The 26,595-nt window shown below is 43.6% G+C and overlaps 1 protein-coding gene across 3 annotated transcripts in view; it reads left to right on the forward strand.

The window, feature by feature from the left end:
• The window catches only part of SFMBT2 (Scm like with four mbt domains 2), an 872,139-nt gene that overhangs the window by 131,553 nt on the left and 713,991 nt on the right, over positions 1–26,595 (forward strand). The gene's annotated exons all lie outside the window — the stretch shown is intronic.

Consider the following 26,595-nt stretch of genomic DNA (forward strand, 5'->3'; position numbering starts at 1 on the left):
GTCAATTAAATGTCAAGCACCACCTGTGGATATCAAAGCTCGCACTGCACTCTGTGCCTTACATTGATCTCTAAATGATCGACTAAAGCGAAAATCAGCAACTTCCTAAATCTGGCCACCACTTGCAACAGTCGTAGTGAAGATTTCTCATGAATGGACAGTACAGTCTGATTTAATTACCTATTTTATAGATAATTGGATTTCCATTTCATTTAAAGAAATTAATGAGGTATGTTAGTATTCACCCATTGGGCTGGAACTCAAATCCTCTTCAAGTTGTTTAATTATTGTCTCTCACTATTTGCCAACGAAGGGCCCTATTCACAAAGGTAAACTTAGACCAATTCTCTAAACTTAAGCCAAAAGTCTAACTTTACTACGAATAAAGTTAGACTTTGGGCCTAAGTTTAGACTTAGACCAAAAGGCGAACTTTACTACGAGTAAAGTTGGACTTCTGGCTAAACTTAGACCAAAAGTTTAACCTTAGACCAAAAGTTTAACTTTACTATGAGTTAAGTTAGTCTTTGGGTCTAAACTTAGACTTTTGGTCTAAGTTTACCTTTTTGAATCAGGCCCATAGAGTATTGGAGCATCTAACCTGGATTTGATTTTTCCCGACAGATGGGTTTTCCAATTCCTGCAGTTCCATAGACCCTTTCATGAAGTGACCCTGTACAGACTGTTTGGTTTCTTGGTTGAGTGGGATATCTTACATAATGAATGTTAGAAAGTGCCTAGTTGCCATCAAAGTACACATGGCTGAACAGTTTGTAAAAGGTGGATAGGACTCAGTCTTGCCTTTTTGTGTTTTCTTTTTACTGGGAATATCTGTAAGGAATTTCTGTTGCCAAATGTTAAGCTCAGAGAGGAGGAAACCAAAATACTAGCGGAATAGAGTGTGTGAGCATTTTACTGATTAGTCTAGATATTCTACCAATGGTAAGCTAGTAGTTCCATGTAAAACACATTTGGTCCTTCAGAATTAGCCCAGAATAGAAGAAGAATTTATCTACCTGCTGGTAAGAATCCTTCCAGTCTGCTAAAGAGCACTGGAATCGTTGTTACCATTATTGCCTGAATATCAGCCTTAACGTCTTAGTGACATAGTCCTAAACTGCATTTTGCAGTGTATTTTGTAGTACTTTAATAGTACTACAAAATGCTTTTTACAATCTGTTAGAATTTGGGTCTTTAGTTGGCAGAGGTATGCACCCTGTCAAAGTAGGGACAACAATCCTAGTCAGGGTAAGTCAGATACACAATCTAAATTAACCTGTGCTCGCCCTCTGGTAGCTTGGTACAAAGCAGGCAGGCTTAACTTAGAAGGCAATGTATAAAGTATTTGTGCAACACTTAATTACAGTAACACAGTGAACAACACCACAAAAAGACTCAACACCAGGTTAGAAAAATAGATAATATCTTTCTGATTAAAACAAGACCAAAATGGCAAGAAGCCAATAAGTAGAAATCCAGATATGAATTAATAAAGATTAAATGTGAAAACAGTGCTTAGAAGTATATAGCAGTAGAAAGGATACTTGAGATCACGAGGAACCGGTGCAAAGTCAAAATTCAGGCCGAAGGCAATGGAGAGTAGGCCGGCTACAGAACCCACACAGAGTCCACTGAAACAGTACCTTTGGAGGAGCAAAGCATCTTCGACGAAGGCACAATGCGTCAGTATTTCTGGCATACTCAGAACGATGTGTCATTGGTGGGCTCTGTGAAAGGTGAATGCAATGCATTGACTTCTGCGACACACTAGGAGTGATGTGTCATTGGCGGCTTTGCAGCATGTTACCGTCAAGCCACCCGGCCCATGAATCCGGTTTCGCCACAGAGACTGCATTGCAGACGATGCTGTAATGCGTTGAGTATTCCACCACACTCGGTGTGATGTATCGATTTTTGAAGGTTTAAGCTGCAAAACCCACTTCTGAGGCCCAGGACCGTAGGAGGTACCTCAGACAAGGGTAGAGTTCATGGGGCAGAGTCCAGCAGCAACAGGAGAATTGCAAGCAGTCATTGATGTCCCAGAGACTGCATAGAACCTGGGGCAAGCCAACAAGCCCTTGGAGGGTCTTGATTGCAAGGATGTAGCGAGCAAGTCCAGTCCTTCTCACTGCAGGACAGAAGTAGGCAGCAGGCCAACACAGCAGAACAAAGGGTACAGAGCAGCAGTAGGCCAACATAGCAATGCAGTTGCAGATTGGCAGTCTCTCATGGCAGCACAGTAGTCCTTCTTCCTGGCACAACATCCTTGGTTCCAGTAGAGATCTGATTTGGTGGAGTTGGGGGTCCAGTATTTATGGAAAATATTTTGATAGTGCACCACTAATTAGAAAATATCATGAAAGTCCAGACATCATATAACGTCACTTTGTTCACTTTGTTATCTTCTTTTTATTCAACATTTCTTTGAAACAACTTCATAAAAACATCAGCCAACGCGTTTCGTCCTCAACATAGGACTTCTACAGGGCTTTTATATGTATAGGTTTCATGCTTGTCATCAAAAATGAATGTTAGGGTACATATAGTTCGTACGGTATGGACTAAGTATGGGCCAACCTTGCAGGTTATATAGTATCCACAAAGACACACAACTGTAGCGTTCCACATCGGCAAGATAAAAACAAGATGCCAATCAGACCTCTGCACCTCTACGTCTGCAGGTATGCACGACCAAATGTAACATGCCGTAACGGCAAATATAAAAGATAAGGTATTTACACTGTGGCATCCTGGTTTTGGAAGGAAGCAGAAACTTCCAGGCATTCCTTTGAAGTCCACAAGGTCCCTGTCCTGCCCTCCCTCGCTCAGACACAATGTGAGGTTAGGCCAGATCCAAACCGCCACAATGCTGCATGTCTCGCCAGTCTGGCCAGACCACCGTTGCCGGCAGTGACCTCCTCCGGGCCAGAGACAGGCCTAAGGTCACCGGCCATATTAGGAAGCAACAAACTGCCAGGCTTATCGCGACAGTCACCCACCAGGAAAACCCTGGCGGCAACGCACCTGGTGACAGGAATCCCCATTCCTGTCACCGGCACACAAACTTCTACATGTCCACGCACATGAAGACCTCCCCCACCCGTCCACACACTTGCAAACACCCACCCCACACAATCTCATATATCCATAGGAAAAAACACATCCGCTCTCACACTTACATACACAGACGCCCACTCGCACTCACACATACGCACCTCCCCTCCACAATCATTCCCAGCTGCTCTGAATTCATGCACCCCCACCCCACTTTCGGATGGTCCACTTACCTGTTTCAGCAAGGTGGTTGTCCGGGAGGGGATGGCTCCTTGCATCTGCCACCCCACCACCGCACTGCCATACAGGACACTGCTGCACCATATTACGCATAGTAATACGGCAGGTGGAGTCTTGTTGGCGTGGCGGTGCTGGCGGTGGAACTGGCTCTCTTCCTCCGTCCGCCAGGTCGACGAGGTCAGATTATCCAAAGCGTCTCCAAATACGGCGGCCTTCAGACTGCCAACACTGGCAGTCTGTTGGCAGCAGCAGCTTCGGCAGTCTTGCAAAAAGACCGCCGAAGTCGTAATGAGTGCATCAGAATATATTTATAAAACCATACGAGATACTGTATGATCTGACCAAGATTAGAGGTGTGGCAATTTCGAATGATATGCTTTGGCATATTTACACAGAATTTTAGGAAATGCGAATCCAACACTTTGTGCTATATTTTAGCATAAAATGCATCCGAGCATGAATTTTTGACACGAGGATGCATTTTGCAGTAAATAAATTAGCAAGAAAAACAAAGGCGGCATGAGCAACTACTGCTTGCATTCTGCACTTGTTTCATTTTGGGAATTTGTGTAACAATTGTTACACAAAATTCACAAAATTACACAAATTAGACTGGTATAATTTAAATTCTGCCAGGGCCTAACCAAAGTATGGTTCATAGTGATAAAGTGCAAGAAATTTAATTAACTTAGTTTCGTTTTACCGGAGACCATGAATGGGAGTATTGTCCAATTTTACAAATACACAGTTTTGATACCTTAACATATTTCAAAGTATCAACGAGCTGACATGATTTGATAAAATAGAAGCCTTGCTGCAACAGCATAGCCATTTTAGTAAACATTAGAAATTCGATCATTTCAGTCGAATTTTACTATTAAAATGTAATGTGACTTTTCAGGAATTGAAAGCACAACTCCCCTACAATAAAAAAAATAAATGAGGTTTTATTAGGAAATGTTACTCTACGTTTCAGCTCAAGTTTCAGATAATAACAGCGACGAAGAGAAATATTATTCAGAATTAATAATTGAAAAATTGTAAAACACTTCATTGTCTATCCATCATAATAAATTTACTGAAAACTACGAACAAGATTGTTTCTGACTGGAAAAGGGAAGAACACAGTTTTTGAGCTCTGAACTTGAAGGCAGCAATTAGAAAACAGTCTAACTATTGAAGATACAACTACATGCAGGATCTGTTCACTTTATTACATTACCGAATGGCCTGTAGCTTCTGTTCTGCTAAATTCTCAAAATATTGCTAGCTAAGGCAAGTAATATTTATGTGTTTGTATATTGTGCAGTGTTCAGTCTGTTCTTGAAGGAAATAAATCACAATCACGATTTGACAGTTCATATCCAAAGAGCCCATTTACTGTCAACTTGCATATTTAACGTAAAGATTCATGGCACACTAATCAAGTTAACATTGTTATCTTTTTAATACTGCCCGCTAATCTTGTCATTTCCCACAGAAAGGATGGCAAATTGAACGAGAAAGATTAATACATGGAAAACTGAAAGGAATGTTTTTAGTTTACAAGATGGCTCCAGATAGTGGTACAATTGTCGGAACAACTACCTAGGCACCATTTAACATGTCAGGTAAAAAACTCCATACACTCGTTTTCTTTCGAAATCATTTGTAATTGCAGTGGTTTCAGAATTATACCACTAGAGGCTGCCTATATTCATCAACAAAAAACAATTACGCTTATAACAAAAATAATGGGTTTCATTATTGTGCAAATGTGGTTATTGAACCTACTTCAGAGGGCATGCGATACTTCTCTAAATATAAAATTCCCACTGTACTGTTTCCTCGCTTATAACAGGAGTGGACCCATTGGTTTTAAGTCTCTCGTAAATATCCCAATAACTGTTCATCATTTATAAAGCTCTCTGATATGTTAAACTAATTTGCACCTTGTAATAGGGTGCAAACGATTCACTCATTGAAAATTATTGAGAGGTATTCACTTCACCTCATTATATCTAAACTTAAGCCAACTCGATTCAGATAAGTACTGGCTGTGTTCATGTTTGAAGCAACTGACAATCAGTAGCATTTCCCTACATTATGTTTTGTTCCAAATGTTTTGGTTTCCTTCCTTTTTATGCTTGAGTAGCAAGTTGTTTCATGATGGCTTTACCTCGAAATGGAAATGTAATGACAAGAGAATTACAAAGGGGCAGACACCCCAGACCAGATCACAAAACATTTTTGACTGGTGTTATTACATGCCTATGCTGCTAAAAAAGGCAGTGCTTGATGCATCAGGAATGTTATCAACGATGTCATTGAGAGGCCATCATTAATGGCATCAATAATGTCATTTACCATGTCATGAGTGATTTAATATTCAAGATTTTAAATATTTAAGATCATAGGCAGTGCAAGAAAGGGTAGTAAGTTATAGTTAAATCACTGAACCAATCTATAATTGTGATTTTAGTAGTTTTTTTTATATATCTCCTACTGGTGGAAGGTAGTTATAGTTAGGATCATGTTTCCATAGAAAAAGCATTTTTTGCCTTGCTTATATTTTGAGAACCATTTGACGAATCTTCACAAAATTTTCAAAAGAAGTTCTCCAGTGATTCGTCTTGTGCACAGAAAGTTTCAGGGTACTCCGTCAAGCCAGGACCGAGAAAAATTAGGGAGTCAAAAAACATGTTTTTCAATGTTAATTCCCATAGGAGCTTTGAACATGACTAGAGCCTGAACCACTCAGCGGAATTACACCAAATTTGGTAGAGAGCTAGCTTTTGGTACACAGATTATGCTTTTTGTTATTTGGTGTTCAGTAGTTTTTGAGAAATTGAAGGGGAAATAAATTTGTATATCTAGGGCTGCGGATCAATTGCAAAATTTTTGCGATTATCCCGGCAAATTTGTGGATGCGCATGCCAAAAGGAATTTGTTATTATTGGCTTGCCGCAACCTGACCAAAAAGTTGCAGTCACCATTTTAGGACATGGTCCACGGGGCTGAAATATAAAATGAAAACTAGCATGAGGGATCAGGGTGGAGGTATACTGACCACAGAGCTGTGATATAGGGGTCTGTGAGGGCGAAATTATGTCCTAAATTTTTTTTTCATGCCACAAGATATTCACAAATATGTTGCAATGCTCAGGATGGCCCACCTGTGTAATGCTGTGAAGAATTTGCTATCATGGGTGACAAAAAAAAAAAAAAAATCAGTCATTCATACACTGTCATTTACTCATAGTAGCACTCTCACAACCACACACAGCCCCACTTAGACACTCATGCAGCCACTCACAGACCCACTCAGACCTCACGCATCCACTCAGACCCAGTTGGTCACACACCCACTCACAGACCCTCAAACACCCACTCACAGACCCACTCATACCCTCACACACCCACTCAGAGACCCACTCAGACACTGATGCACCCACTCAAAAACCCGCTTAGACACTGATGCAGCCACTCAGAGACCCACTAAGACCATCACACATCTGTTCACAGAAGCACTCAGACCCTCAGTTACCCACTCTCACCCCCTGACAGACACTTGCACACCTGCTCACAGAACTACTCAGACCCTCACATACCCACTCTCACACCCAGGCAGATACTTTCACTCCCAGAAACATCCTCTCACATCTATTCTCACACTTAGAGAGACAGACCATTTGGCTGTGCATGATGCGGGGTTGGGTGGTTATGAGGGTTGGCTACAGGTTCTTGCACCAACCCCCACCACACACAAAAGCCCTGTGTGACATGGGGTTGTGTTGTTATTGGGGGTTGGCTGCAGGGCCTGACCATAGGCAAGTCCAAGAAAATGCTCCAGCTCCACAGGTAAGAACTGTCAAAGTGTTCTCACCCTCTAGAAGCAGAGGTTTCATCTCTTTCCCTGACCATAGAGATGCGGACAGGGAAAGAGATGAAATGATTGCTATTGCACACAGGGAGATGCATGTTTAGCGTCTCCCTATGTGCAAGAGCAATGCCAGATCCCGCAGGAGGTGTGGAGCCGGCTGGGACTGCTATGACCTTGAGGCTCCCCACATGGTCCTTATCTTCACAGTGAGTGCCAAAGGCAACCTCCCTCCCCTATTGAATGAAGGCCAGGCCCCGGGGGATGGGGCCCTGGGGCCAAAAATGGCCTGGTGGCAGAGATTGTACAGCCCCCTCCTCTATTTGTTTATTGGCGGGCCCTGGGGAAGGGGTGCTGGGGGGGCTGAAATTGGCCCAAGAAGGAGGACCGTGCAGCCCCCCCTCTTATGGTAATTGTGTTTACTCAGTGAATCGATATTGAAAAAAGATCTGAAATCCTTTGTGGGGGTGAATGCATCATTGATCTATTGGAGCACAATCTGTATGTGACTATGACGAGTGGATTCTTTCTTGTCCTTTCCTGGTGAGAGCAGAGTCCATGGTTCTCCCTTTAAAGTGCTACAAGTATGCAAATGTGCAAAGCACCAGGAAGCTGTTCCCGCTTGGCCCAACACAGTGCACCTTAGTTGTATGCAAAGATCTTCCTGACTTTTACCAGGATGATGGCTTACCAAAGAGCCCCCAGTGCAACGGTGGCTGCTCTGCTATGGCGGAGGAGCGCCACCCCCGCAAGCAGCAGCAGCTGCAAAACTTTAACAACTAAACGATAATAAACTGTGCTTATTATTATTATTTTTTTTTGTTAAAGGGTCAGGGCTATGGGTGGTGATGGGGACGAGGGGGAGTGCACTGTGCACACCCCTAAGTGCACATGTGTGTTTCACCATCTGTCTCAGGCCAACCAAACACACATGCACACTATGTGGTCTCCAAACCAGGACTGTGTTGCCGGGCTAGAGAAATCAGGCACAGGCTCCCAGTCTGTCTGGGAGCACCCTGACTAGGTGCTCCAACCAATCCTGATGCTGCTCTGAGCAGCATCAGGATTGGCTCCAGTGCAGGCTGGGAGCCTGTGTCTGCCTGCAGTGACCAGAAAAGGGGAGCGGCGCGGAGGAGCAGTTAAGTTTTTATTTTTTTAAATTAAATGTTTTTGTTCCCCCCTTACTCCTGACCCCATGAGTGCCACCCCTCCCCTTTACCACACAGTGAGCGGCTACTGCCCCAGTGAATTTGCCATCGGTTTTGGGGCATGCTCTTGATGGCTATGGGTATAAGGAAATCTCTGCAAAACAAAAAAGCACTTATATAGATAAGAGGAAGGACCCTAGTTTGGTGGAGGTTTACATCTATGTTGCTTCGTTGGCCTCTCCATAAGACAATTCATATTATCACATATTTCTAGATAAAGATGGACCAGGAACAATCATATTGCCAAAACGCACACAAGGTCACTGGTGACATTTCCTTGTGCTCTATTACGTAGCTGTAGCATAGAATACGTACTGGACCTTTACCCAATGAGGCAGAAAGAACTCCTCTAGGGTCTATATTTTGAGTAAAACTGTGGACTCCTGTTGGATAAAAGGGCAGGTGTGATTCATTTGTGGCAGAATTACTCACACAGCTACTGACACACCTACAGAGACGCTCACACACCCACTCACAGAGGCACCCAGACACTCATGCACCCACTCACAGATCCACTCAGAAACTCATACACCCACTCACAGACCCACCTATTCAGATATTCACTCACCCACTCACAGACCCACCGCGGCTCACAGACCCACTCAGACCCTCACACACACACACTCAGAGACCTACTCAGACACTGACACACCCATTCACAGACTCACACAGACACTCACACATCCACTCTTGACACCCAGAGACACCCTCTCATACCTACTCTCACACCCAGACACTCTCACACCCCTTAATACCCACATAGAACCTCTCACACCCACATAGACCCTCTCACATTCTCTCTCACACCCAGACACCCTCTCACACAAATACTCACACCCAGAAAGACAGGACCTGTGGCTTTGGGGGTTGGCCGCAGGACCTGGCTGCAGACCAAGCCCTTTAGATAAACCCTGCCATGCACAGTCATAGGCAGTGTGTGGGGTTGTGTGTCTAAAGGGGTTCCAAAACAGCAAAAAACTGCCAACTCTTCCTGGTTGAAGTGTTGGAATGCAATCAGATCTCAGCAGAAGATCTTTCAGATCCATGTAGGATCCACATCCTAAGATATCTACATTTCTTTTTCCTTTAGTATTCCAAAAACTACTAAACAGATTTGCACCAAATCATAAAAAGATCTTTCTCGACCAAGATCTAGCTTACTGCCAAATTTGATGTAATTCAGTGGTTCAGGCTGTAGTTGTGTCTAAAGTTTTCATGGGAAATAGCATTGGAAACACACTTCTCCCCTTTTTCTCGGCCCCGCTTGACGAATCACCCCGAAACATTTTAAACACAACTAGACACAGGAAGGCACTTTTATGGGAAAATTTCATGAAGGTTTGTCAAACGGCACCAAAGTTATAAGCACCCCAAAAGCGCTCTTCCCATGAAAATTAGGTCCTAACTAGAACTACCTACTAGTGACTACCAGTAGGTAATTTAACACATATATATATATATATATATATATATATATATATATATATATAGATAGATATCGTAATAAACTTGTGAAGGAAACTGAAGCTCAAGAAATTCTACTTCACTCAGGTTGAATTCAAACAACCCAAAGTGAACATTTGTTCTGATGCCAATAGGAATCTCCAGGTATCAGACATGAAATTGATGTTGGAACTTCATCATTTGGAGAATGAGTTTTCAAGGCATCCAACAACATGCAATTGAGGAGACTATTGTTTCTTCTTATCATCTTGTAGTTGATGTTGAGGCAGTGACACCTTTCAATCTTCCCTCAACTTTTGTTCCAAATCTTCCCAAAAATGGATTAGACTCTCTTTCAGATTTAGTTCCACAGGAAATCAAGAACTTGTACTTGACCACAAGCTATAAAGAGATCAAAGCACTCTGTGGACCGAATTGCCTATGATAATTTGGTATTGAAAATGCAATCCAAGGCTGATATAGTTGTGAGGAGTGAAGATGAAGGTGGAAATATCGCTGTGTGGCCGCTTGCTATGTACATGGAAAAAGCATGGCTCCAACTTGGAGACACGGATTGTTTATGAAAAAACAACAATTCACACAGCAAGACAAGTTAAACAGTCATATCACTTGGAGCTTGTGGAATGACCTAACAGTGGGCTCTAATCGCAGGATGTACATTTGTTTCTTAAAAATGACAATATGACGTTAGCAATCCTGTCTCTAGTTCCACAAATTAGCCCCCTGGCCACCCAATTATGTCACCTATTAACAGCCTATTGACAATACTTCCTAATATGTTGTTTTTCTTATAGGGGTATGTCAGAAATCTGCCATCATTTATTCAAAATACAGGGGATTTCTTGCAAAGAGTGTTTGACATTCCATGAGACAACAGTTACATTATGATAGCAATGGATATAGCTACTCTGTACATGAGCATAAACCACTGACATGGTCTGGATGCTCTGCAATACTTTTTGGGTGTGAGACCTTTGATCTTGTGCAAAAACAAAAACATGGTTTAATAGTGCCTAGAAAATAACTATTTTTACTTTACCAGATATGCAGGCAATGGAGGGGAATGACAATGGGTACCTGCTTCACCCCCAGCTATGCTAATTTGGATATGGGCTGGTGGGGGAGGCAGGTTCTCAGAGCAGAATTCTCAGATGAATGGAACAATTAGATTATATTTCAGACTAGGTTTCCTTGGCCTTTTCATTATTTGGAAGGGGCCTAAAGAAAGTGCAATGGGGCTCATTGACAGAATGAATCAAAATGCCTTGAATTTATGTTTTGCAAGCACTATTAGTGACTCCAAGGTAGTGTTCCTAAATCTGGAAATTTATGTGCATGACCATAAATTACACAGCCGAATGTACAGAAAGCCAACTGTGGCTAACACCATTCTTCATGCTGACAGTTTCCATCTAGTTAATTTAAACACAGCAGTTCATATGGAAAGGCCCTTTGTGCCTGTCAAAACTACAGTGAGGGTCCAGAATTTGACTGTGTCCTTGATCATTTAGCTCAATGATTCCAAGAAAGAGGCTATACAGAAGATGTTATTTGGAATTCATTTGACAAAGTTAAAAGGTGCAACAGGGAGCAAGTGACCCCTTGAATGTAACCTCCCTCCCACCAAGACTAGGTTGCACTTTTATGAGAGTGAAATCGATGAGGGATGAGTTAGTCAAAACATACCTTACTGAGTACATTGATGGTTGGCTAAAAAAAAGCAGAGGATTTTGCAAGTGCAGCAGCTGCAAAGCAGGTGAATATGGAATAAGTAAGATCCATTTTAAGTCCTCCCAGAAGGCTCACCACAAAAAAATAAAGGGGCCTACGTGTGCAAAACTGAGTTTTCCGTATACGTATTGGAATGCCTTTCTGGACTCCAGTACATAGGCAGCACTAAAAATCCTATGCATAAATGTGTCCTCCAGCATATGAGGGCAATAAAACATCAGGATAGAGCCTTCCCTGTAGCAATGCATTTTTCCGAAATTCATGACAGCAAAGTTTCTGACATGGCACACCATGTCATTGATGCAGTTGCTAGATGCCCCCCACGTCCGCAGCACCACCCAGCTGTCTCGTGCCCCTGACCCCCGCCCACGCTGCTGCTAGCGTGTTCAAGGCCCTGGTCAGCCTCACTTGACCCGTGTGCCGCTTTTCGCCGTCCTGTAAGTGTTTTTCCTATTTTTTAGCGCCTTGCCTCCTTGCGCTTCTGCCCCCGTTGTGCCCCTTCTGATTACTGTACCCCGATTGTAATTTGTGCCATAATTGTATTTTGTGCCTGTTTTTACTGTTTTGTGCCTTGCTTTTTTCCCTGGTTTTCGCCCCTTGGGCGCTCCCCCTCGCCGATTTCCCCTTGCCGCTGCCTCCCTGCGGCCCGCCCCCCTCGCGCCCCCATTCGCCGCTCCCTCCCTCCTCCCGCCTCCCAGCTGCTCCTCCCTCCCCCTCCCTTCTTATTGGCTGGCGCTGCGCGTCGCGAGTGAGCGACCTCTGACTTGCCTTAGGTCTAGAGCTCGCCCCCCACGTACGCAGCACCACCCAGCTGTCTCGTGCCCCTGACCCCCGCCCACGCTGCTGCTAGCGTGTTCGAGGCCCTGGTAAGCCTCACTTGACCCGTGTGCCGCTTTTCACCATCCTGTAAGTGTTTTTCCTATTTTTCAGCGCCTTGCCTCCTTGCGCTTCTGCCCCCGTTGTGCCCCTTCTGATTATTGTACCCCGATTGTAATTTGTGCCATAATTGTATTTTGTGCCTGTTTTTACTGTTTTGTGCCTTGCTTTTTTCCCTGGTTTTCGCCCCTTGGGCGCTCCCCCTTGCTGATCTCCCCTTGCCGCTGCCTCCCTGCGGCCCCGCCCCCCTCGCACCCCCATTCGCCGCTCCCTCCCGCCTCCCGCCTCCCAGCTGCTCCTCCCTCCCCCCAACCTTCTTAATGGTTGGCGCTGCGCGTCCGCGCCGCTGGCGCGCCAGAGGCGCGCCAGAGGCAAGCCCGTCTGCACCCGTCCGCGCCTGGACCGCGCCCAGTGCCACCCCCCCTGGTCCGCACGCCCCCGCACCCCCAGCCTTCGCTACTCGGCCAGCGAACTCCTCGCCCTCAACCCTGGCTCCTCCACAGAATGCTTCCAGGCCACCCCGAAGCACACCAAAGGACCTTTTTCCTGCCGCACCTGCAACTTCACCTGCAACAGAACAACGAAGCCAGCAACAACCAACACAAACCACCTGCACTGCATCCTCCTCAACACACGCTCCGCACGAAAGCACGCCATTGAGCTCTGGGACCTGCTCGACACCGCCGCCCCAGACGTAGCCTTCCTAACCGAAACCTGGTGGAACGACTCCTCGGCCCCAGACATCGCCATCGCCATCCCTGACGGCTACAAGATCACCAGAAGAGATCGCACCAATGGAATCGGCGGAGGAATAGCCATCGCCCACAAATCTACCCTCAAGATCCACACCCACACGGACGACACCCTCAAGTCAGCCGAACACCTCCACTTCCAGATTCACACGGACCCCAACACTACCCTCAGAGGAACCCTCATATACCGTCCTCCAGGACCAAGAGCCCCCTTCAGCGCCACCATCTCCGACCTCGCAAGCACCCACGCCCTCCCCTCTTCAGACTACATCCTCCTGGGAGACCTTAACTTCCACCTGGAGAACAACAATGACGCCAACACCGCATTACTGACCACCAACCTCTCCAACCTCGGACTCCGTCAACTGGTCAACACACCCACCCACATCGCTGGCCACACCCTTGACCCACTCTTCACTGCAAGCAACCACATCTCATTCAGCCACACCTCCGAACTCCACTGGACCGATCACCACTGCGTCCACTTCACGTTCAAGAAAAACACCGAACACCACCGCACCCCTCTACCGCCTCACCGCCGCTGGGGAAAAGTCACCGAAGATCAACTAACCAGCACCCTCACCAAAAACCCACCACCCGAACCCACCGACCCGGACTCCGCCGCTATCAACCTCCAACAATGGATCCTCAACTGCGCCAACATCCTAGCACCACTCAAGAGACCCACCGTCAACCAAGAAAAGAAAAAACCAGCCTGGTTCACAGATGAACTGACCACCTCCAAACGCACCTGCCAGAAACTCAAGAAGAAATGGATCCTCGAGCGCACACCCGACAACCTTGCTATCCTCAAGGAAGCCAACCGCGAACACCACCAACTGATCCGACTCGCCAAACGCTCCCACTTCACAGAACGCCTTAACAACAACGCTCACGACTGCAAGGAACTCTTCTGCATCGTGAAGGAACTCTCCAACCCCAACGCCAACGTCAACGACGTCCCTCCATCCCAGAAACTCTGCGACGACCTCTCCACCTTCTTCTACCAGAAAATCGCAGCCATCCACGACAGCTTCAACACCACACCTCCGCCAGACCCCACCCCCAACAACTCCTCCCACGCCGACCGCATCACCACCTGGACCCAAGTAGACGACGCCGAAACCCTAAAGACCATGAACTCCATCCACTCAGGATCTCCCTCTGACCCCTGCCCACATCACGTTTTCAACAAAGCCGACGTCACCATCGCCCCCAAACTCCGCAAGATCATCAACCTTTCCTTCAACACTGCTACCTTCCCAGACAGCTGGAAGCACGCAGAAATCCAACCCCTCCTCAAGAAACCTAAGACTGACCTCAACGACCTCAAAAACTTCCGACCGATCTCCCTCCTCCCTTTCCCAACGAAAGTCATCAAGAAGATCGTCAACGCACAGCTCTCCCACTACCTCGAAGACAACTCCATCCTAGACCCTTCCCAATCCGGTTTCAGACGCAACCACAGCACAGAGACTGCACTCCTCGCCGCCACAGATGACATCAGACAACAAATGGACAACGGCGAAACCTCAGCCCTCATCCTCCTAGACCTCTCCGCTGCCTTCGACACGGTCTGCCACCGCACCCTACTAAATCGCCTCCACGAAGCCGGTATCCAAGACAAAGCCCTCAACTGGATCTCCTCTTTTCTCTTCGGCAGAACCCAGAGAGTCCGACTCTCACCCTTCCGCTCCGAAGCCACCAACCTCATCTGCGGCGTCCCCCAAGGCTCCTCACTAAGCCCAACGCTGTTCAACGTCTACATGGCCCCCCTCGCACAACTGGCCCGCCAGCACAACCTCAGCATCCTCTCCTACGCCGACGACACCCAGCTCATCCTCTCCCTGACCACAGATCCTCTCACTGCCAAAGCCAACCTCCACGAGGGACTGAAATCCATCGCCGAATGGATGAGCAACAGCCGCCTGAAACCTAACTCCGACAAGACGGAAGTCCTCATCCTTGGTCGCACCCCCTCGGCCTGGAACGACTGTTGGTGGCCCACCGCCCTGGGCCCCCACCCACCCCAGCCAGCCACGCACGAAACCTCGGCTTCATCCTCGACTCTGCTCTCACCATGTCCAAACAGGTCAACGCTGTCTCCTCTTCCTGTTTTAACACCCTCCGCATGCTCCGCAGGATCTTCAAGTGGATTCCAACAGGAACCAGAAAGATGGTGACCCAAGCCCTCATCAGTAGCAGACTCGACTACGGCAATGCACTCTACACAGGCATCCCAACAAAAGACATCAAACGACTCCAACGCATCCAGAACGCATCCGCCCGCCTGATCCTCGACATACCCCGCCGATGTCACATCTCCCACCACCTGAAGGACCTCCACTGGCTCCCCGTGGACAAAAGGATCACCTTTAAACTCCTCACCCACGCACACAAGGCACTACACGACACCGGACCCACCTACCTGAACACCAGACTCAACTTCTACGTTCCCTCACGCCAACTACGCTCCGCCAACCTTGCCCTCGCCATCGTCCAGCGAAAGACCTCTGGCGGCAGCTCCTTCTCCCACCTCGCCTCCAAGACCTGGAACTCACTCCCGACCTCACTACGCCAGACACAGGACCTCCTCACCTTCAGGAGACTCCTCAAGACATGGCTCTTCGAACGATAGCAGCGACCCTCCCCCCCCAAACGCCTCGAAACCCTAACGGGTACATAGCGCGCTTTATAAATTTAATGATTGATTGATTGAAGGAGAAGGGACAGGGAGAAACAGCTAAGGAGACTAGAGACCAGATACATTCTAAGGTTAGACATGAAGTCCCCTTTCTTGGCAGAAATATGGAGAGGACTCTACATACACTTTCAGGTTGAGCATTTCACTTCATTATTACTTTACTGTTAGCTACACTTCACTGTGTGGAGAAGATTCAAAGGAGGCTAAGGTTTTGTATATTGGGTTTGGGTTTGTGTTTCATAACTTTTTTGTATCTTAATTCATTGGCATGTGAGATGTGTTATCATACATAATACACCTTTATGTACATAAGCATCAGATTGTTGCAAACACTGTATGTTACAGATTGTGCAAGAGGAACTTTGACAGAGTAAGCCCACTTGGGCTATATTCTTTCTTTCTTTTTTCATTTTTCCACAAGGCTTGCAGAGCAAGCAAGAGTAGGAGTTACATTTTAAGAATAGAATAATGGCGCTAAGTAGTACAACTATTGGGACATATTGCCCACAAGGGCACAATTGTGAAGCATCAACTTCTGCAAGGTTTAACTTTTATTTTATTTTTAATTTTTCATTAATTTTTGTGCATTTAATGCACATGCAAATATGCTTAGCATTTTCCTTATTCAAAAGTATCCATTCATCTGATGTCTCCATGCTACACACAGTGCTGCACTGAGTGGCATTTTGGGCTAAGTATTAACATGAGACAAGTTAGCCGTGGGGGTTTTATGCAGCACACTGCATTAAGGAAACCCAACAGTATTAGCTCATAGCTGGATTGGTCCCACTCTAGTATGGTGTAAAAGCAAGCTATGTGGAATTTACGCTCATTTAATTAAAAAATTATACAATTTTCTTTTTAAGGCTCTCTGTAAAGTCAAAATCAATGTATTCATGAAATGGTGATTTATACAATTGATCGTGGTTTCATTATGGAGTTCTTATTGAAAGAAGTGTTTAGACATTCCACACATTTTATGGGTTTGTTACAAGCACATAGTGTGTCTTTTACATCTGTTGCGAGTATGTATGAGCCAGCACATAAAACGAGTACTGTCAGACATGATTCCTTTATTCTGATCAACGACTCGTGGGGCCAAAATACGTAATTCCAGGCATCGTTCAGCAATAAACAGTTGTTGTAGTCCAAGAAGCAGATTTGGTGTCTGGTTGCTTATTTTCTGATATATACATATATATATATATATATATATATATATGTGTGTGTTGGAAAGTGGATTATTGGTATGGGCAGGTAGGTACCTCCACTTAGCAAACGGCCATAAACCTTCACTAGGCCCAGTCAAGGTCTCAGTAAATTATTCTTTGCTCAACTCTTGGTAGTTTGGCCCACGAGCAGATAGGCTTAACTTAGAAGACAGCTGTGTAAAGCATTTAGTATCAACAAAACAGTAAATCAGTACATCACAACACAAAATAAAAATCAAACAACAATTTATAACAACAGAGAATATTTATATCTTTAAACTGACACCAAATTGAATAAAATCCAATGTAGGGAACTGAAGATATAAATTTTTAACAATTAAATGTTTTCTAGCGCTAAAAACCAAAGGCACCACTCGGAGACATCTGGTCACACTCCACCAGGACAAAGTCAAAATTTGAGCCAGACCACAATAGAGCCCTCATAGGCTACACTGAGAGGGAGGCCTCAGTTAAAGTTTTACCTTCACAGTTAGAACATTTCATGAAGATTTTCCTCTGACCAGGGTGAAGTCACAATTTGAGGCGGACCACGATAGAGCCCTCTTTCGATACACTGGGTGGGAGGCCTTTTAGAACATATAAGAGCAGTCCAAAATGATGATAGTAATTATGCGATGACTAAACACTTGAAAAATCATGTGGGAGCGGATTGGCTCCACAGGAGTTTCTCTGGGATAGCAGGGGTAAAAAAACATGAAAGAGGAGGTGATACAGTTCTAAAGTTGAGACGTTTAGAATCAAGGCTCATAATCAGATTACGAACCAAGACCCCCTATGGGATCAATGGGGATGAAGAGCTTTACTGTCATCTGTAAGTTGTGTCAGAATGTCTAATTCAGGAAGAGACATAATGGTTTTTGTTTTCGACTCAATGTGTAGCTAGGAGTTTTAAATACGTAAATATGCATAAATATATAAACATTGATAAGTTTGAAGACAAATATGTTTTACATCATAGGGAAGGTAAAGTGCTGGTCAGAGAAAAGAAAGGAGGCAGAATAAAAATAATAACCCCCCACCCCAAAAATGTAGGATTTTGTATTTAAAAAAAATTGAAAGCTTGCATGAAAAAAGAAAAGGTCAACAGTTAACAATAATAGCTATTTGGTTTTAATATTTTTAATATTTTTAATATTTGTTAAATTCATGTTTTGTCTGAATATTGGGGAAGTAGGATGTAAAAAATATTTTTGTTGGTGTTATCACAGGGTGTTCTGTATATAATGAGAAAATGTGTTACAACTACATTTCCCAGAATGCCCCATAATGGCAGAAACTAGGAGAAACTATAAATGGAGTGGTTAATGGACCACTCACTCACCGTGATCAAGACCTTTGGTGGCTGAAACGCGTTGGTGTAGTTTGGGATATTCATCTCTTTTGTAAGAATAAATCAACAAACACAAGGTTTTCTGTGTGTGCGTGTTTGACCTCGTGTCATATATATATATATATATCAACAAAACATTCCATTAAATTCTTCACGAACGACCGCACTCCTGGACCTCATATTTCAAAGGTTCGATATATATATATATATATACCTACTAGCGGTCACTACGACCATGTTTTCAGAGGAAAAGCTTTTTTTGACTTGCCTATATCTTTGTCACCATTTGACGACTCTTGACAAAATATTCCCCAAATAGTATTGGGGTGATTCTTGTTGCACATGTAAAGTTTTGGGGTGATCCATAAAGCGGAGCCAAGAAAAAGAGGGCTAAAAATGGTTGCGGTTCCCATGTAAATTTCCATAGGATTCTTTTGACACGACTAGAGGACTTACACCAAATTTTGCATAAAGCTAACTGTTTGTATGCAGATCACACTTTTGCTTATTTGAAGTAAATCCGTTCTATAGTTTTTGAGAAATTTATGGAATTTAAAAAATTCAAATTTGTTTATCTCTGGTCATGAAGTATTTGAGAATAAAGACGAGCCAGTGTAGGGAAATGCACAGCTCTGATTGGCTGCCAACACTTCAAACCTGGAAGTGATGGCAGCCATCTTGTGACTTGGCTTGAGCAGAGTCCCAGAAAAAAGTAAAAATAAAATAAAAAGGGCCAGGGTAGGATGTGCCCCCCCCCGAGCAAATACATTTAAATAAAAAAAAAAAATTATAGGTCCCGGGTGGGCCAGGTGTCAGGGGCATTACAAATTTAGGGTTGGGGAGGTCTCCCGGCCCCCCCACAGCTCCTGGGAACATGACCGCCCCAGAGCTTTTTCTTTTTATATGCCGGGGCCCCCGGGAACCACCACCTCTCCGGGGCATCCCTTTAAGACTATGCAGGGAGGGCCATGGTCCCCCATGTCCCAGGGACCACCAACCTCCAGGGCACTAAGGAAACTATATGCAGTGGGACCCCCCCAGAGATAGCTGTTTGCAATGGCTTGGCTGCAGTGGTGCAGCCAAGCCACAGCAAACACTTTGGGTTTTGACAGTGGGACATTTAAAGCAGGTCCTGCTGTCAAAATCTGAAGTTTCATCTCTGTCCCCTGCATGCATGCAGAGGACAGAGGTGAAATGCTTCAGCAAGCACATAGCTACTGCCTGCTTGCTGAAGCAATGGCCCTGTAAAGGATGCCTTAAGGCTTCCCCAGCAGTGCCAGGTAGCCCGTAAAAGTTTTTGTAATTTTTTTATTAAAAAAAAAAAATACAACTAATTGAAAATATATGCAGGGACCATGGGGGAGCCTTTATTATTTTTAATTTGAAATAAATGATATGAAAACTCATAAAGTGCTAGAAAAAAATAAAATAAAAAATAAACCCCCATAGTTCAGTGTGACGGTTGTAGCCAGTCCAGCTGGAATCATTTCCATTTTGTTTTTCTTTTTTTTAATTAAAAAAATATATTATATTTAAAAAAATTATATTTTCTTTCTTTTAAATTGGAGACAAATAACTCATTCTAAGTATATCAGACATCAAAGCTAAAAAACTCTATCCCTCTCACTTATTTTCTGTCTCTCTGTCTCTTTCAATTAATTATCCCACTCACACACCCACTCAGACACTTACGCACTTACTCACAGACCACTCAGACACTCATGCACTCATGCACCCACTCAGGCAGTTACGTACTCAATCACAAACCCACTCCGGCCGTCATGCACCACTGACATCCTGATGCACCCACTCACAGACCCACGCACATACTGACGCACCCACTAAAATACTGGTGTATGTACTCTTAAACTGAGACAAACACTCTCACAGCCACTTTTACCCCAGATGCAGCCTCTCATACCTATTTTAACACCCACAGAGGCCACAGCTAACTTCCACTGTGCATGCACAACATTGGATTGGGTGGTTCGGGTGAGAGGATGAGAGTTATATGTACTTTAGGGTGCAAGTTTTAGTTACTTGAAAGAACTCTACATATAACTGCTGTATTTATGTGGTTGTGTATGACCAAATTCAGATCCTAACTATAAAGTCCCTGTAACCTTTGTTTTTTTTCAGTGAATATATATATTTATATATATATATATATATATATGTGTGTGTATGTGTGTACGTGTGTATATGTATATATGTATCCATATAGGTATATAGATGTGTGTGTGTGTGTGTGTGTGTGTGTATATATGTATATATATATGTAAGTGTGTGTGTATGTGTATATATGTATATATTTGTGTGTATATATGTATGTATATATAATGTACATGTATTTTTTAATGTATGTATATATGTATGTGTGTGTGTAGCTATATATATGTATATATGTGTGTGTATATATATATATATATATATATATATATATATATATATATATATATATATATGTATGTATATAGTCTATATACCCTTTTTCCTTGGCTTGGCCCCAACTTGATGGATCACCCAAAATGTTCCACAAAGAAGCTGAGGTAGATGAGATTTTATTTTTCGGAAACAATTATAAAGACTTATCAAACCGCTCCTGTGAGAAAGTCATCCTTTTGCCCTGATCACCCCCATTTTTTACCAATACTGGTGGTTACTAACTCTGATTGTGCCCTGGTCTCTGATAACCAGGCACAGTGCCACAACTCTGTTTAAAAGGTATGTGGTAATTAGGCATAATTATAAGTGGCTGTGACAACCTACCTGTAAGTCCCTATTATATGGAAGGACAGGTAGGTTTAGAGACCCGAGTGGACTTAAGGCACTTAAGGGTGCACTGCTGTGGTGTCTACTGTCATTTTAAAGTCAGCCTTGCCTTGCATGCTGCTTTTAAAATAAATCAATGTCCAAAATTCAGCTTTTTAACTAAAAGTACTTCCAAAGTCTTAAACTACCTTATTTTTACATACGTCAACCCCATGCCCACCCTGGGTGCCCCAAGGGTAGAGTGTGTTGTAATAATAAGCAGGGACATTATAAAAGATGTTTTATATGCCCTGATGAGGGAAAAAACTGCCCCGGCATATAAAAAGAAAAAGCTCTGGGGCGGTCATGTTCCCAGGAGCTGTGGGGGGGCCGGGAGACCTCCCCAACCCTAAATTTGTAATGCCCCTGACACCTGGCTCCATAGGCAAACATGGAAAGGCTTTATTAAACTTTAATAAAGTCTACCATTTTAAAGAAATGGGCTACAGAAGTGATCCAAAGTGTCCAAATAATAGTTACAAAAATCCACCAATGTGCCAATGTTGGGTTTATTATAACTTGTTGTGTTGTGTCTTATTTTTCTATTTTGGTGATATTAAATGCTTTACACACCTTTCTCCTAAATTAAGCCTGCCTGCTCGTCAGCCAAGCTACCAAGGATTAAGCAAGTGTTAATTTATTGAGACTTGACTTGAATCTTATTTGTGACTGTGGTGTTATTACTAGCTACCTATCTGCACCTACTAATAAGCCACCTTCCAACAGCGACAAAGATATTAGTAAACCAAAAAGTACATTTCCTGTGGATCATGGTGCTAACTATAGCTACCCAGGGGCAAATATATATATACATATATTTATATCTGCCAATTTAAAAAAATGCAAAGGCACTCCTCACGGTGTAAGATATTTATTTCCATGATGTCAGGGAACTCGTGAGCAGTGTCTTTGCATTTTTAAAACTGGTGGATAACTATAATTATGGGTTCCACGGACAGACACCTGTGCTAACAGTGAATGTGATTGTAATGCTTTTGATGAAGCTGATATATATATATATATATATATATATATATATATATATATATATATATATATATATAAATTACCTACTGTCGGTCACCAGTAGTTTCCATAGAAAAAGCGTTTTTTGACCTGACTATATCTTTGGCACTGTTTGACAAATCTTCATGAAATTTTCCAAAATAAAGTGTCAAGTTGGGTCTTTATGTGCATGGAATGTTTCGGGGTGATCAGTCAAGCAGGAGCAGAGAAAAAGTGTGTGGGGGGGGAGTTGTCAACAAAAGTGGGTTTCCTGTTTTAATTTCCATAGAGTTTTTAGACACACTTGTAGCCCTAACTACTGGACTGAATTACACCAAACTTAGTGGAAAGGTAACTTTTGGTTTGGAGATCACACTTTTGGTGTATATTTGTTCAGTAGTTTTGAGATATTAAAAAAAATCCAAATTTGTATATCTAGAAGCGTGAATATTTAGCCAATAATCCTGATCTTGTGCAGATGTCCGATTGGCTGCCAACACTTCAACCAGGAAAACGAAAAGGGGGCAGGGTAGGAATATCCTAACCCCCCAGCCTTGGTCCAGGGGTCCCACTAGGACCTTGACAAAATTCACAGCGAAATACATGTATATTTGCGAATTTCATGGTGAATAAAAATAAATAAAACAAGCATAGTCCCTAGCGCTTTCTTTTAATATTGCCCCGAGGTAGACCACGTTTGAGGACATGTTGGCTTATAAAAAAAATGAGAAGGGGGCACACTGGACCTCCCTCCTTGAGGTCTAAAAAGCCCCGGGTACCACCACCTCTCCGGGGCTAAATGTGATTAATATGCAGGGGGGTACATGGACCCCCAGCCCACGGGGGACCACCACCTCCCCTGGCCTACATATTAAAATTAATGGGGGGCTCTTCAAACCTCTGGGTCCCTAGAGACCACCACCTCTCTAGTGCTATATTTCATAATTATGCGGAAGCCATGCGGATCGCCCCATGCCCCGGGGACCACCATTTCCCTGGAGCTACATAAAGAAAAAGAATAGGGGAGCCTATGGAACCCCTGGACCTTAGGGAGCACCACCTCCCCAGGACTACATTGAATTGTAAAGAGGTTGTTGGCATGATTCCCCAGGCCCCAGGGATCACCACTTCACAGGGCTAATAAGCTAATTAAAATGAAGTGGGTGGCTGTGAGGACCCCCTCCAGGGCCATATATAACCCTGGGGAACACCACCTCCCTGGGTCAAGCCCATACTAAAAAAAGGATGAATCATTTATGGCCCTGGGGACTGCCACCCCCCACGGCTGGCTTTTGCTACCTCCTAGGTACCAATCCTCAGGATGTAGCTGTTTGCTTCTTCATGTAGGAAGCTATGACAGCTTACAAGCAAAAGCAAACACCCCACTTCCAGCAGACATGCAGGCAGGGAAAGAGATTAAACTATTGCTACTGAACACAGGGAGCTGCATTTCATCAGCTCCCTGCATGTGGGAGAAATGCCGGCTCAGGAGGTGGGGAGCCAGCTGGGACCGCAGAAATTAAAAACAAAAAAAAATCAATCCTGTCCTGTGTGTTTATGATAGATAAATACACAGGGCAGGATGCATTCTGCACATAGTCATTTTTCAAAAATTAATTTCAACAGGAAGCACTTACAGAAAAAATAAACAGCAGGTTCCCAAAAAGAGGCTCCACTTCTGTAAAGTACTTATCAACCTAACTTTGTGTGCATTGCCGAGGCAAAGCAAATGTGTTTTCTTTGCATTTCTACAGTGAAAAGCTATCTGTAAATCTTGAAGGAGGTGTTTGCAGCCTTCATTTTTTAGCACAATATCTCATGTAGTGACTGTGATGAGTGGGTTCTTTCTTGTTATTGCCTGCTGAGACCTGAGATTGTGTTCTCCCCTTTAAAAAACTTCTGGTATGGAAAATGGCCTAGAAGCCCATTTCTTTTGCCCCTCCTCCATATACATTAGTTATATGGAACGCCTTCCCCCTGTTTTCCAAGGGCGATCGACAGCCTACTAAAAGGACCCTCCCCCACACCCGAACCCATTTCCTATTGTTTTGTAAACGCGTTCTTGGTGGACAGGAATATGATCACATATCCATCAAACAAAGAAACACTTCATGAGTGGGTGGGGTAGGCCACAGGGCCTGGCCAACACCTGCTGCATGTTGGTGAAGGCAGTGCATGGCATGGGGTTGGGTGATTATAGAGAGTTGGTTGTGGGGCCTGGCCGCAGGCTAGGCCCTGCTACAAAACCCCACCAGGCATGGCTTAAGGCCATGCGCGGTTGGGTGGCATTAGGGGGTTGGTGGCCAGGCAATTTAGCCGAGCCATGCCGTGCATGGCTGAAGGCCATGCGCATTGGGGGTTGGATTAACGTAAAGCAATTAAACTAACTTTACTTTTAAAAAAACATCAACATTTACTGAAGGAATCAAAGGTTACAGGGACATTATAGTTAGGATATAGAATTTTAAAGAACATACAAAATCCCTTTTTTTTTTTTTTTACAGGGACGTTATAGTTAGGCTCACATTTTAAATGTACAAAATCAAAGAAATTCAGCTGTTAGAGGTATTTCTGGTAAGTATAACTCATGCACTAAGGTAACTATAACTCTCACCCTCACAATACACTTCTAGTTACCAAAGATATTACAGCACTCATGGCATCTTCTATGACATCATTGATAATATCACTGTAGTAATAGTTTATTGACATATCGAAATATATAATTTCATAGCCATACAAAATACCACAAGTTAAAATCCAAAACGAAAACAAGGACAAAACGGAAAAAGTTACATAAATCATGTAAGTGCTATTACAAATAAATTACCATAAACTTTGCAATAATATGATTTTAAAATTGATTACAATTAAAACCTCACAAAAAGAAGAGACCTTCCATCCTAAGGCTGGGAATATACCTGAATGTAAACTTTTGTGATATAACATTGTGAGCATAATAATAATAATAATAATAATAATAATAATAATACAAAAAAGGAAGACAAGATTTGATACACAACCTATTACAGCTAACAGCTTTAAGTTACAATGGTACTACCACCTGGGAAGTAGGGTGAGGGGAACCACAGGAACAAAATGCATAGTGCAATATATCACTAAAGCAAAGAATCATAATTGTGACTAGTGCGATTACTCGATCAAATGAAGCCACTTGCAGCTGTTTCTAGCAAAGGCTGGAGTACTGGCCATATATAGAGCTACGAAGATGGAGCATTAGATAGGCAACGATAATAAGGCAATAATTAAGAAATTAGATTCCTATTTAGATTTCTGACCTACTAAACATGTTTCATGTCCCCAAACAAAAGCTATACAGCTAAAGGGCTCTAGGCTTAGAGAATCCTATCAAAAAACTACGGAAGCTCCATACCAATACAGGTTCTTCTTCTTTTCCTGGGCCTTTCCCGCCAAGTGCTATAAGCACCCTACTGCGTATGGACCACGCAGCTGAGAAGTATTTAGTAACTGTACTTACTACCAATGTGGATGTATAATTTTTACAGATTCTATAAGCATTGGAACAATCACATAAGAGCAGGGTCTTGCAAAGTGGAATGATCCATTTTTTCCTAGGGATTTTATATGAGGGACCAAAAAAGTAGATGGTCAACTGTCTCCACACATGAATTACACATTGAGCATTTGTTGGCCTCGAGACTGTTCGGCAACCATTGAGCAGTGAAGATGTTGACTGGTAGAATACCATATCTAAACCTAAGGAATAGAGAGCGGACATAGGAAGGGATTGGCAGGTCAAGAAATAATTCAGGACAGGGCTCCTGTATTACAAGCAGAAATTCATATGTTAGACGTCCCACCCTCCTTCCATGAAAGATCTGTTCATTTACCTTCCCCCAATAGCTCTTCTTAACTAACTTTGCAGCATTGGTTAGAATCGACTCAGGATTCCTCCAAAATTGGGGGAAGCCCATTTCGCCCCAGGCCGATTTCATTTCCCTCAGCCAGCCCACCCTGCTCCAACAGCTTGGGTTCTTTAATAAATTACTGACTACTTCCCGGAAGGTTTCCAGTTCTTCAGTCTTCCAGAGGTGGATCCAATAAAAAAGTGGCTTCAAAGCCACATGGTCAATTATATTATTCACCCCAAGGTCCAATCTAAAGGGGATCAGTGGAGTGTTCTTCCCCATCCTACCTTTATAGCTAATAAAATAGTTTCTTTGTTTTGTAGGATATCCAGTTGACTGTAAAAGCCCCATAGAGCAGCTCCATATAAAGCAGCTCCCCTAATCTGAGCTTTATACATTTCTACAATAGGGTTTAGATGGGGACTAACTGTGGTTTTAGCT

Source organism: Pleurodeles waltl, chromosome 4_1 (assembly GCF_031143425.1).
Source record: "Pleurodeles waltl isolate 20211129_DDA chromosome 4_1, aPleWal1.hap1.20221129, whole genome shotgun sequence".
Classification (NCBI taxonomy): Eukaryota; Metazoa; Chordata; class Amphibia; order Caudata; family Salamandridae; genus Pleurodeles; species Pleurodeles waltl.